Source organism: Rhinopithecus roxellana, chromosome 9 (assembly GCF_007565055.1).
Source record: "Rhinopithecus roxellana isolate Shanxi Qingling chromosome 9, ASM756505v1, whole genome shotgun sequence".
Taxonomy (NCBI): domain Eukaryota; kingdom Metazoa; phylum Chordata; class Mammalia; order Primates; family Cercopithecidae; genus Rhinopithecus; species Rhinopithecus roxellana.
Genome location: NC_044557.1, coordinates 14,413,116 through 14,425,491, shown reverse-complemented (window position 1 = coordinate 14,425,491; position 12,376 = coordinate 14,413,116).

Here is a 12,376-nt window from a genome sequence, read left to right as displayed (position 1 = left end):
GTAAAAATAAGTCTTTTAGTTTTTGCCAGAAACCTTAGAGGTCCTGTAGCTCTCAAGATCATCAGACATAATTAAAATCAACCAAATTTTAAAAGTCTGGTATGCCCTATCAGTTTTTGTAGGCTTGACAAATTTAGCTTAGGAATTCTAGATAAATAGAAGAAATGATGAATTATTAGAAATACATAAGAAACAAAATGACTATTTGTAGAACTAAATAAAAGCCTTTTATTAGAAACCAAAAAAGTTCTTATATATGTATATATAAGTAAAAACCAAAGGAGAACAAAGAGCAAATAAACAAAAATTAGAAGCATAAACAGATAAACAGGAAACCAGTAAATTTTTTCTCCTACTCAGTTTACCTTGGAGGCTAAAGTGTTACCTAGAGTCTAGAGGAAAACACATGACAGATATTTCGTTCCTGGTACATAAATTAATGACTTTAAGTTCTCCAATACAATTGTACATTTTGTGCAATTAAGAAATTCACTTTAGGCAAATGACCAGTAAGTACTTTAGTGCTTAGTACTATCTATGAAGAAGAGCAAATACAGTGTGAAACAAAGCAACACAAACATTTATGTACAACTTGGCTTCGAGTTAAATCTGGCTTCATGCCTAACTAGATTAAAAAAGAGCTGTAAAACTGTGAATGTATTTCTTTACAATATTAATTTTAACTTCAATAAAACTAAGAGATTTAACTATGAGCAATGTTCATTAGCCAAATTTTCCCAATTTTATGTCAGGTTTTAAAGGATAATGTCTAAAGTTTTTCAAGTTTCTATTTTCTCTGTATGTGCACAAAGGTAGACCATACAGAGAAACAGGAAAAAAAAAAAAAAAAAAAAAAAAAAAAAAAAAAAAAAAAAAAAAAAAATCCACGACTTACACAGACCATCTACAACATGTTTGGACTTTCTGTTTGGTTCTAAATTTTCTTCTTCCCCTCCCTCCCCCCAATTAGTCTCTTTATTCTAGGACAAAAATTCACCTTACAAGATTATTTCTAATACAAATTTATTCTCTTTTCTTTATAAGCCTTCCTTGCCAAAAATACACCTTCACATATATAACTTTCTTCACATCTGTTTCACATCTGTCTTCCATACTTACTGGTTCTTTACTACCTTGTTTTATGAATAAACTTTTTCATGTCCATAATTTGAATTAACTTTTAGATAACTTCTGAATTAGACAAAATTATTATTTTTCTCACTAATAACACATATTATATACAGAATTATATATTAACTTTAATTTTTATTCTCACTAACCTTAAATTTTAGTAAAACCCTAGGAAGCAAGAAATTCTGAACTATTGGATATTAGTACTTTATAGATGAGAACAATTTTACAAGTTTTAGAAACATATTTTTCCATATCATATCACTTTCCAATTAGAAATAATACAAATAATTTAAAGATTTAAATGACAACAGAGTTTACCTAAAACATGCATCTTATTTACAGGTACTCAATTATTTCATTTTTAACAGTTGGTCTAGATTACTTTTGAAAACTAAAATATTAGACACTATCACTTTAAGTTGTTTCCTTATTTATCTTTTTTTAAACAGTCAATGAACATCAGATGCTCATTTAAGTAAGAGCCTCAAAGTTAATTCCATAGGTAATTTTGCCAATAACTCAGAAAATTCAGCTAACAATATTAAATTAGTCTCAATTGTCAAAGAAGGCACACAAACCATGGTCATTTTGTTTTGGATGAGTTTATAGTTTTACAGCCTCCTGTGCAAACTTGATATATCAAATTATCTAGCAGAGGCAAATATAAAACCCAGAAAAAAACATATGCTGAAAATTCTGAAGATATCTCTATTATTTAACCAATAATTTTAAAGCCAGCTTGTTTAGTAAAGACTTATTTAGGTCATGTGAACTTGAAAATACTTTGGACTTCTTTATCTATGAGGTGCTCTTTAATTTTAAGCCAATTTGGTAAACACAACATAAAATTTAATAAACATACATACACATAAACACATTTAGACATGTATACACACACATAAACAAAGATCCAATAGCTTTCACACTGGGACTCTAGTTATGAGATAGCAATAGAGGCTCACCCCTGTACAAACAGGTTCATGTGGCTGAATTTCATTAGCACCAAGAGGTAATCCAGTGAAGGCTGTTAACAAACATTTTGGGTAAAGCAGTTTTCATGGCAGTTTGATTTTTAAAGACTAAGTATCCCCAGACTTCAAAGAACTCTAGGGCTGAACAGCACCACAGAAGAACACCACCTGGAACCTACTAACCAGGTCCAACCCTGCTTAGAATAGCAATGTAGAAGTCTGAATGCAAGGCCCACTATTCCATTCAATGGCAAACTTCAGACTCCAAAGAACACTGGGGTCAAACAATATTATAAAAGAGTGTCATTTTACTGAGATCTAATTTCCCATGACTGTATCACACACATGCTTATATAAAAGCACAATCCAAGTGCTGCAGCAACAAACAAGTCCCCAACATTGTCCAAATTAGAATAATCAAGGTGCTTTCCTCTTTCCATCAGTTGGGCTTGTTTAACCTACACATGAAAATTCTTTGACAAACTTCCAAAATTGAGAGGAGCAGATTCTGCTGTCTTGGCCCACAAGGACACTCACGTATCTGATGCAGATGTCAAATATCAAAGGCAGTTATTTTGAGGCAATTAGGAACATGGTTGAGGCTGTTGAGGTTGGCTGCAGCAGACCGGAGAGAGAAGAAACTCATTTCCAGCCAAAATTGGGCAAGCAGGTGCTTAGAAGGGCTTGTGAGACTCCAAGGCTGCAGCAGCTGAGCTATAAGAGCAACACATTTGCTTGTTAGGGAACCAAAATGTGTTACCAAAACACCACGGGTGGCTGGGCATGGTGGCTCACACCTGTAATCCCAGCACTTTGGGAGGCTGAGGCAGGCAGATTATAAGGTCAGGAGTTCAAGACCAGCCTGGCCAATATGGTGAAACGCTGTCTCTACTAAAAATACAAAAAAGTTTAGCTGGGCATGGTGGCACATGCCTGCAATCCCAGTTTCTTGGGAGGCTGAGGCAGGGGAAGTGCCTGAACCTGGGAGGCGGAGTTGCAGTGAGCTGAGATTGCACCACTGCATTCCAGCCTGGGTGACTGAGTAAGACTCCATCTCAAAAACAAAACAAAACAAAACAAACAAATGGAAAAACACCAGGGGTTCAGTCTAGGTCCTGCTGCTCATGGCACAGAAAGCCAATGACTGAGATAAGGATTCTTGCCAAGGAAGAAGGCTTTAATTGGGTGCTGCAGTCAAGGATGTGGGAGCTCAGTCTCAAATTCATCTCTAAAACCAGGGCTTTATATAGCAGGGAAGAAATGTAACAATGTGTAAGAAAACAGGAACTAGAGACGGGCAGGGAAGCAATGATGATGAATGAGGAGCTCTGACATCTCATTGTCTGGATGTGGTGACCTGATGAGTTTCAGTTTTTTGATGTTTATTTGAGAGACCTAAAGGTTTTTTCCTGAGGAAGGAACTCAGATAAAACAAATGTAAGTTTCAAGCTTCAAGACCAGAAGAGTCAATTTCTATGTTTATTTAAAAAAAAAAAAAAATCTGTGGAACTATTGAGTGAGTTTCAATGTGACAGACATAGATATTTTTCTGGTACAGAAAAACATGAAAACTCAGAAAGTTATTTAGAAACTTTGATTTTACCATCTGTACCTAGCAGCATAAATCTCTCCAACAGAATACAGAACTTGAATTGCTTTTCATAGTGCTAAATTACAAAATGAGCCTCTTACATGATAAAGTGCTAAAAATATGCATTTATTTAAGGATTTATACATTAATTAATTACTAATTTAGTTATAATTGTTAAAATGATAACAGAAGAAAAAATATGCATCTAAGGGAAAGAGGGTGAATAAATAAATAGATGAGTCACATGCAGTGACTGAAGGCAAGTACACCAAAGCATTATAATTCCTACCAAAACTGGCTATTTAATTATGGAAACTGTGAGGAAATTCAAGTGTGAGCTCTTTTTGTAAAAAGAGAAAGAAAAGACAAAATCAGGAAGACAAAATCAGGAAAACAAAATATCAACCTTATATTTTTGTTTCACTACAGACAGCTTCATTAGCAGATTACTTAAATTTCATTATATTACTACTTTTCTGTATAAAGAAGACATATAACCTTAACTGACTTTTCTTATGGGAAAATATCAATGAAAAAATGTACTTCAACAAATTTTTAAGTAAAGAGATTTTCAACATAAAATATAAAATATTAATATAAATTAGATAATTTATGTAACACACATACATAAAATGAATTATTCGTGTTGAAAATGATATTCTCATTACTGATATAAAAGCTTTCACTGGAATTTCCATGACAAAAACCACATTATGCTAGGCATGGTGGCTCACACTTGTAATCCTAGCACTTTAGGAGGCTGAAGTGAGAGGATTGCTTGAGTACAGGAATTTGAGACCAGTTGGGCGACATAAGGGGACCCCATCTCTACAAAGAAATTTAAAAATTAGGCAGGTTTGGTGGTGCATGCCTCTAGTCCCAGCTATTCGGGAGGCTGAGGCAGGAAGATCGTTTGAGCCTGGGAGGTCAAGGCTATAATGAGCTATGATTGCACCACTGCACTCCTGCCTGGCCAACAGGGTGAGACCTTGTTTCACAAAAACAAACAAATAAACACCCACATTGTGTGACACTTTTATCTTCTAATTTATTAGTAAGCTTTTATGTATTCACCTGAAGACAATTCTTTGCAAATTTCTTGTTATATGGAAACATGTATGGTCTTATGAAAGCAAGATTTCACTATGAGCCTATTTTAATTCCAGGCTTTGAAACTAAAAATCTTTTAAATGTTATTCGATTATATTAATCTGAAATATTTTCATAAAATACAATTTACAATTCATGTCAAATGAACCATAACATTTAAATCCCTACACCTAAAATCAAGCAAAGACAAGGAAAAATTATTTATACCTTTGATATGGTTTGGCTGTGCCCCACTCAAATCTCATCTGGAATTGTAGTTCCCATAATCCCCACGTGTCATGGGAGGGACTAGGTGGAGATAATTGAATCATGAGGGTGGATTTCCCAGCCTGTTCTTGTGATAATGAGTTTGTTCTCACAAGATCTGATGGTTTTATAAGTGGCTTCCCTCTTTGCTGGGCACTCATTCTTTTTCTCCCTGGGACATGTTAAGAAGCACATGTTTCATTCCCTTCCACGATTATTGTAAGTTTCCTGAGGCCTCCCCAGCCATGCCGAACTGAGTCAATTAAACTTCTTTCCTTTATAAATTACCCTGTCTCGGGTATGTCTTTATTAGCAGCATGAGAACAGACTAATACACCCTTTAATCTTTGCCCAAGCACAAGCAATCAAAATGTATTTTAAACGAAGATTCAAACAAAATAGAATTTTCTCTTTTTGCAATTTGGTGTAGGGTTTCATTTCACTTCATCTAACATCTAACATCGACCCCCACCATCAAAAACTGACTGTTAGCAACTGATCCATACCACCCTTTTGCATTTGCCTTTTACTTTGCAATTATTCTTTTTCTCTTTGGCAATTTTCTCTTAATTAGAATTCACTGGAGAAAGGTTATCATAGCCTTTGAACCTCTTAGCTATCTAATTTATTTTGCTTTGCTTTCAAAATTTTGCTCCCTTGCTTGAGTGCTTTATCTGACTATATTTAAAACCAGGCCTCCAGTTTCCAAGTCTGTCCAGTCCCTGTTTTGCATCACCTAACAGGAAATTGCACAACTTACAGATCATTGAGCTTCCTCAGGGACTGAGAATACTGGGTCACTAGGTGCCTGTGGTGCCCCCTGGCATCACTGAGACTTCTGGAGAAATTTGCAATTACCCTAGTTCTGGGTATGGAAGGTACTACCGTGTTCAAGACTAGTAAAATCCTGTTTAAATCCTTCCTTCAAAACAAGATAGTGTTAGAAAATGTAGAGATGAGGCTTATAGGCTTTGATTTGTCTTCCATGGTTCATAAAGCTGAGTTTTAGTCAATAGACTCCTTTCTCAACTTTGAACAGTTAGTTTGCCTTGTATCGCATTTGCTTCCATTGCAAGCCACATTTGCATGGCTGCAATTCACCCCTCAGGTCAGTGTGTCTCGTTCCCATCAGCAACCTCATATGGGGCTATACTCATGGTAATTAAAGCAACATTTGATCAGTGTTCGGTAATGATTAATGTTCTGAATTCGTCCATGAAAATAAATTCCTTTTTCATATTTTCAGTTGTACTAAGTGGTTTCAACAGAGTTGAAATTCTCCCTTGTATTAAATTAGTACGCTCATTACTGAGGAAAGCTTTGGGTTGATTGCTGCTGTTTGTAACTTACTATTCTATCCTCATTTCCATATGTTAACTCCTGCCTCTGTGTTTTATTACTGCCATTGCACTTGGCTCCATAGAAATGCTTTCTTTTTTGGAATATTGTAGTTACTTTTTTTTTTTTTAAACGAAGTCTCACTCTTGTCCCCCAGGCTGGAGTGCAATGGCGCGATCTCAGTTCACTGCAACTTCCGCCTCCCGGGTTCAAGTGATTCTCCTGCCTCAGCCTCCCAAGTAGCTGGGATTACAGCTGCCTGCCACCACGCCTGCCTAATTTTTGTACTTTTAGTAGAGACGGGGTTTCACCATGTTGGCCAGGCTGGTCTGGAACTCGTCACCTCAGTTGATCCACCCATCTTGGCCTCCCAAAGTGTTGGGATTACAGGCTTGAGCCACCATGCCCAGCTTACTTTTTACAAACCTTATTTTTAAATTTTATTTTACTATACCTTTTGTCTAAGGCAGGTGTCCAATCTTTTGGCTTCCCTGGGCCACATTGGAAGAGGAAGAATTGTTTTGGGCCACACATAAAATATACTAAGACTAATAATAGCTGATAAACTAAAAAAAAAAAAAAAAAAAAAAAAAATTGCAAAATAATCTCATAATGTTTTAAGAAAGTTTACAAACTTGTGTTGGGCCACATTCAAAGCCGTCCTGGTCTGTCGGTTGGACAGGCTGTTCTCATAATTAAAGGAGGTAAGACATAATATGTTAACCTTTCCCTATCCTTCTACAAGTAACTCCAGTTAACTTATCACAGGAAAGCTTCTATCTGTTAATTACTATGCGAAGAAAAAAAACAATTATGGAGTACCCTTAGTTTCTAAAGAGGAGTAAATTTAATTTAAAAAGTGTGTTAGGGCTATCAATAGCATGAACTGTTGCTCATAAAAATCCACCTCAAAGGTTGTAAATCATAATATAAACCTTATTTATTTCTAAAAGGATAATGATACCAGTTTACTAAAACTTTTCCTGCAATAGATGATCTGAAGGAAGTCGTCAATTGACTAAGTTGACAATTATGTCACAAGTCAACAAATGGTACCTCTAGAATTTAAATATTCTTGTTATACTGAATCTTTACACCTTAATCAAAATTATTTAGCACAGTTCAATATCATCTTCTAAACTCTTCAGAGATAAGCTGCTTCTCTGTTTCCTGAATATGCTGTGTGTGTGTGTTTAATTTTGTTGCTGTGTGCTAGTGTGTGGTCATTCGTATTGTGGTTTCACAGCAGCAGACTTTGCACTTATTATCTACACTATTAAAATTATGTATGATTCCATCAAGCGCAAACCACTGGAACAGAAAAAAATAGTAAACCATTAGTCCCGGCCTAATGAACCGTATTCATTTTTTCATGCTAAAATTTTACTAGTTTTCAACATTTTATTCTGTTTAAACAAAACCTTTTTATAATGTCAATTTTTTCAATTTTAAACCATGTAGTAGCTAAAATTTAAGATATATATATTAAATTTTATATACTATATATAAAAATATATATATATACTATATATATTTAGCTATATTATATAGCTAAAATTTAAGATTATATCATGAACAAAATCCATCCTATTGGACACACAGAGGTGCCACTAATATTTGCTCTGCTTGGGTCTTGTGCATTTATAATTCTTTCACTTCAAACACTTCATATCCTACTGGAAGCTGATTAAATCAAGGCTTTGCTAAAAGTGAACGTGTTGATTGTAGCCAAGGATCATGTTTTCAGTGACTTTCTCTCAGCCTACTTTCCAATTATAAATCTTTGTGAACCTTAGCAATATATCACTTTTTCAGAAACTTAAGATTTCTCTCTGCTTATTACAACAGGTGTTTTTGAAAAGGAATTCAAAATGTCACATTTTTATATATTCCTAAACTAGATTCTATCTACATGAATTAATACCACAATTTCATGTAATAAAAGCATGATAAATGTTTCCTATATTCGATTTCTCATCTTATATTGCTATTAACATTTCTAATATACATGTTTTTCATTCTTATGGTTTCCTCATATGCTGGTTCACTGTTTTTTATTACATGCTCTCCAAAAAATATTATCAAAAAACTGCTTGTATTTCTAATATTTTAGTCTTGATGGAAAATAAATTAATTCACTTTGTTTTGAGAATGATCTCCAAAAGCTCCTACTGCTTTCTAACCTATTTAAATGGGTTCTTTCCCTGAACAGCTGGAAATTCACCTGTAAGAGGAGTTGAAGTATGTGTGCTATTAAAAATTAAAGGTGGCTTTCTCTTCTCATATTTTAATCTCTTGTATCACCCCACTTATTTACATTTAACTAACCTCTGAAAATGGAAATAGTTTTCTGAAGCCTAAGAGTGAATTTGTACAGAATCACCTGTAATTGTCTATAGTCAATAGAAGGTTCACTATAATACCTAGCTGTTTGTTTGATAAATGCTTATTGAGCACCAACTAGATGCCTAGCATTGTTTAAAGAGATTAGACCATTCTAATCCAGATTGTTACATCCTTATTTCTGGAATTGTGTCACATAACACAGAAACGAATGTAAAATTGTTTCAAGATACTTTCCTGCATTTCTCTCTTTCCCCCTTCCTTCCTTTTTCTCCTCTCCCTTCCATTTTCTCTTTGCCATTTTCTTTTTCTTCATTGCAACATTTTGGTGGTATTATTTTTGGTGTAGGTCCTCTGTTTAAAATCTAGTGAAGAATTAGACTGATGAAACTAATTATTCAACTTAGGCAAAGAACAAAGATATACTTAAGTACATTACTATGATAATCTAATTTTTAAAACAAATAATCTATTTTTAAAGGTGTTTTCTCCATAATCCTAAAAGTAGATAGAAGAAAAAATTTTGCATAAATTTTTCATAGAGTAAGAAATTATCATTGTATTTTTTGTCCAACAGTGATACGCAGGTAAGCGCTGTAATTGTTATTTGAGATGTCTTACAAAGTGTAAAGAATTTCCCAGGTGAATGGTCAAGTTGTCTGTAGAATGTGAGGTCTAAAATTAGGGAGTTGAGCTGAATTTTTATAGTACTTTTAACGGAACACTAAAATTGCAAAAAATTAGAAGCTGAATCATACTTATATAGAAAAATAGATAATAAAACCTCAGGAAGTGAGTTAAAGAAAACATGCTCTTTAAGAAGACACAAAGGAAAAAAATGCGTCATCAATTTGTCTACTACTATATTTTTGAGGTGCTTGCCCTGGAATTACCACAATGATGGCCACTGTGTCCTTACATTGGTTGTAGAAAACACCAGCAACAATCTTATGCCACTAATTTATCCAGAGCACATCTGCCTTACATTTTCAATGGAACTCTGACTAATTGTTATTCCATTTCAGACGAAATAGCAGATGAAATAAAACCAACTCATGAACTATATTTAATCTTTTCATTTGCAAGACTGTCTAAAAATCAAACCAAACCTAATCAAAAACCCTTCCATAGATCAAGAAGAACTAAATGCTCAATATAAGAAGAAAATAAAACCAATTAAAAGAAAAACAACTACAACAAATAAAGTGCCACAATTTTATCAATTCAATTTATTCAAGACCTTAGTTTGACTAAAAGTTAAGGAGATTTGATGGTTGTATTTAAAAACAGGATATATATATATATATACACACATATATATTCTTTCTTTTTTTTTCTTTTTTGAGACGGAGTTTCACTCTTGTTGCCCAGGCTAGAGTGCGATGGTACGATCTCGGCTCACTGCAATCTCTGCCTCCCAGGTTCAAGAGATTCTCCTGCCTCAACCTCCTGAGTAGCTGGGATTACAGGCATGTGCCACCACGCCTAGTCTAAAAAGAAGATATTTTGCTAGTTCTGAGTTGCATATAACAACTCCTCTGTTGATTCTATAAGTGAAAAGATATTTGCTATACATGTGTTATGTTTTCATCATTGTGCTGAGTCACAGGGTTGAGGACAAGAAAAAAATAGGAGAACAATAGAATGATGGTGTTATCCTTCATATGGTCTCTCTCCTCTCTCTCTCTCTCACACACACACACACACACACGTACACACACAGTATCCTTTATTAATTGATCCCTCTTTCAAGTAGAACTGTCAAAGATTTTCACTAGTTTCTTCTCTTTTAACATATACAGAGAGAGGAATGGGTAGTTTAAAATGATTTTCTCAAACACTATCATACTGTGAAAGATGATGTGGAGGTAATAACCAAAATGAAATCATTCCTATGGCTAGGTTGAACTGACACATACAAAATAATATGTTTCAGGTAAGAGTTAGGTCAAAACATAATCACTCTCTGATCCCTAAAATAAATTTCTTCTCCTATTTTCTCAAGTGGAAAGAGCCATAACAATGTTCTACAGGAATATTTCCAAATGAAACTCTGCTACATGCTTTATATTGGCTCTTAAAATTTGGATAACCACACACAGTATCTTCTTACAAGGCTGTATAAAATGGATATAGAGAAAGCATATGGCTTGTAGAAACATACAAACACTCAACAGGGCCCAAGCCAAAGATTTTATAGAATCACCTATCCTAAAATACAGCCAAGAGAACTTTTTATGATTTACAATATAGAATTGGAAGAAGCATGATAAAAAGTTGCATGGTCTTGCAAAAATACAGTATTTCATTGGAACAACTAGATACAATAGTCTGAATTAATGGGTTGGTATATGTAATAACAGCACATTTGAACGTTCTTTTTAGCCCTGGTACTTCAAATGTTGAGCATCTCAGGATTTAGTTATTAAATATTTACCGATGCTTCTCCTATAGATAAAACTACCAATGCCTAGAGCTTGTTCTGTATTTCAATTATAGATGATCCACAGTGATTTACATGTTACTCAAAATTGACACATAAATATCATTGTCTTCCTGAAACAGGGCCTATATTAAATTTATATTATAGAATCAAATTGTTAAAATCCAGTCAAATATAATAAAATAATTCTGAATTGCACTCATAAATTCAAAGCACTTTGTGAACATCATGGCCAATACCTATATATTTAAAATATGGTCTCCATTCTTAAAGGCCTAGTGGGATAATAACAGAGATAAATTGAGTGCATAATTGACTATAGAATGCACTTATAAATTAGTTCAATATAGAAGAAATGTTGTTGCAAGAAAACATTCTTCCAAAGGTTGAAAACATATTCAAATTGATTGCAATTAATTTCAAAATCATATGTCTCAAATATCGAGAGAAAGAAACACATCTTGGAGATGGTTTAAAAATATTTTCCTCTCAAAAAAGAAACAAACAAAGCCTTCAAGAAGTATGGGATTATGTGAAAAGACCAAATCTACGTCTGATTGGGGTGCCTAAAAGTGAGGGGGAAAATGGACCTAAGTTGGAAAACACTCTGCAGGATATCATCCAGGAGAACTTCCCCAACCTAGTAAGGCAGGCCAACATTCAAATTCAGGAAATACAGAGAATGCCACAAAGATACTCATCGAGAAGAGCAAATCCAAGACACATAATTGTCAGATTCACCAAAGTTGAAATGAATGAAGAGATGTTAAGGGCAGCCGGAGAGAAAGGTCGGGTTACCCACAAAGGGAAGCCCATCAGACTAACAGCAGATCTCTCAGCAGAAACTCTACAAGCCAGAAGAGAATGGGGGCCAATATTCAACATTCTTAAAGACAAGAATTTTCAACCCAGAATTTCATATCCAGTCAAACTAAGTTTCATAAGTGAAGGAGAAATAAAATCCTTTACAGACAAGCAAATGCTTAGAGATTTTGTCACCACCAGGCCTGCCTTACAAGAGACCCTGAAGGAAACACTAAACATGGAAAGGAACAACTGGTACCAGCCATTGCAAAAACATGCCAAAATGTAAAGACCATCGAAACTGCATCAACGAACGAGCAAAATAACCAGCTAATATCATAATGACAGGATCAAGTTCACACATAACAATATTAACCTTAAATGTAAAAGGACTAA